Here is a 2,500-nt window from a genome sequence, read left to right on the forward strand (position 1 = left end):
TTTTGACTGCGGAGTCTAACAGGGTGATGGCGGTGAGTGGAGCTGTATTCTTCCTGAAGTCCACAACCATCTCAACTGTCCTTAGAGCATTTAGCTCTAAGTTGTTCTGGCTACACCAGGTCACCAGGTTGTCAGCTTCCCACCTATAGTCAGACTCATCCCCACCAGAGATCAGCCCAATGAGGGTGGTGTCGTCCGACAAACTTCAAGAGTTTGACGGACAGATGATTGGAGGCGCAGCTGTTGGTATACAGGGAGAAGAGCAGTGGGCAAAGGACGCAGCCCTGAGGAGTTCCCGTGCTGATGGACCTGGAGTCAGAGACTTCTGTTCCCGGCTTAACGCACTGCTTCCTGTCAGAGAGGAAGTCTGTGATCCACCTGCAGGTGGAGTAGGGCACGTTCAGCTGGAAGAGCTTGTCCTGAAGCAGGGCAGGGATGATGGTGTTGAAGGCAGAGCTGAAGTCCACAAACAGGATCCTGGCGTAGGATGCTGGGGCGTCCACATGCTGTAGGGTGAAGTGGAGGGCCATGTTAACTGCGTCGTCCACAGACCTGTTGGCTCTGTAGGCAAACTGAAGGGGGTCCAGGAGAGGGTCTGTGATGGCTTTGAGGTGTGCCAGGAGCAGGCGCTCAAAAGACTTCATTACCACAGATGTAAGGGCGACCGGTCTGTAATCATTTAGTCCTGTTGGCCTTAGCTTTTTGGGCACAGCGATGATGGTGGAGGACTTGAGACAGGCTGGTACATGGCATGTCTCCAGGGAGGTGTTAAAGATGTTGGTGAACACCGGAGACAGCTGGTCAGCGCAGTGCCTGAGGGTGGCTGGAGAGACAGAGTCCGGCCCGGCTGCTTTGCGTGGATTCTGCCTCTTGAAAAGCCCATTAACTTCTCCCTCCTGAAAGGAGAGAGTCGTTTCTGTAGTATGGGTGGGGGATGGGGCCTCTTGGGTGGGAAGGGGTGGTTCAGGACAGTCCAATTGTCTTTCAAATCTACGGTAGAACTCGTTCAGGTCGTTGGCTAGGCGGGAGTCGTTAGTGGTGTGGGGCGCTCTGGGTTTGTAGTTGGTGATGTGCCTGAGCCCTTTGGCAGACAGAAGCAGCGTCGTTAGTAGAGAACTGGTGTTTTAGTGTCTCTGAGTACAGTCGTTTAGCCTCTCTCACCGCTTTGCTAAACCTGTTCTTCGACTCCTTGAATCTGTCTCTATCCCCACTCCTAAACGCTTCCTCCTTCTCCAACCTCAACCTTTTGAGCTTTGCTGAGAACCAGGGCTTGTTGTTGTTAAAGTTCACCCTGGTACGTGTTGGGATACAGCAGTCCTCACAGAAGCTGATGTACACAGCCTCTGTGAGTTCATCCAGACTATTGGTAGCAGTCGTGAACATATCCCAGTCAGTACAGTCTAAGCACGCCCGCAAATCTTCCACAGCCTCACTGGTCCACTGTTTAGATGTCCTCACAGCAGGTTTACAGAGTTTTAGTTGCTGCCTGTATGCACGAATCAGGTGGACCAAGGGAGTTCTGTGCGAGCCGAACAGCCCCGTGACCCACAAGAGAAACATCCCCGCCAAATTCGAGCGTTTGACGGGGTCTATCCGTGAAAAAATATTCACGTTTTTGAGTGCACATGCATTTCTGCTGCAAATGCCTCTGGAAGTTTCATGCCGTTCGTATGCCAATTGTGGCAACACGAAAATGACCCGTTTTCCCATTCCGAGGGATTTCTGTGCGACCCTAACAGCCCCGTGAGCCACAAGAGACACATCCCCGCCAATTTCTAGCGTTTCACGGGGTCTATCCGTGAAAAATATAGACGTTTTTGAGTGCACATGCATTTCTGCTGCAGATGCCTCTGGAAGTTTCATGCCGTTCGTACGCAATGTGGCAACACGAAAATGACCCCTTTTCCCATTCCGAGGGATTTCTGTGCGACCCTAACTAACAGCGCCCGTGAGCCACAAGAGAGACATCCCCGCCAATTTATAGCGTTTCACGGGGTCTATCCGTGAAAAATATAGACGTTTTTGAGTGCACATGCATTCCTGCTGCAAATGCCTCTGGAAGTTTCATGCCGTTCCTATGCAATGTGGCCACACAAAAATGACCCGTTTTCCCATTCCGAGGCATTTCTGTGCGACCCTAACAGCCCCGTGAGCCACAAGAGAGACATCCCCGCCAACTTCTAGCGTTTGACGGGGTCTATGCGTGAAAAATATTAAAATTTTTGAGTGCACGTGCCTTTCTGCTGCAAATGCCTCTGGAAGTTTCATGGCGTTCCTATGCAATGTGGCAACACGAAAATGACCCCTTTTCCCATTCCGAGGGAGTTCTGTGCCACCCTAACAGCCCCGTGAGCCACAAGAGACACATCCCCGCCAATTTCTAGCGTTTCACGGGGTCTATCCGTGAAACATATAGAAGTTTTTGAGTGCACATGCATTCCTGCTGCAAATGCCTCTGGAAGTTTCATGCGGTTCGTACGCAATGTGGCAACACGAAAAT

This window comes from Petromyzon marinus, unplaced genomic scaffold (assembly GCF_048934315.1).
Source record: "Petromyzon marinus isolate PM22_M1 ecotype Great Lakes invasive population unplaced genomic scaffold, UKy_Petmar_22M1.pri1.0 PM_G_Scaffold_8, whole genome shotgun sequence".
Taxonomy (NCBI): Eukaryota; Metazoa; Chordata; class Hyperoartia; order Petromyzontiformes; family Petromyzontidae; genus Petromyzon; species Petromyzon marinus.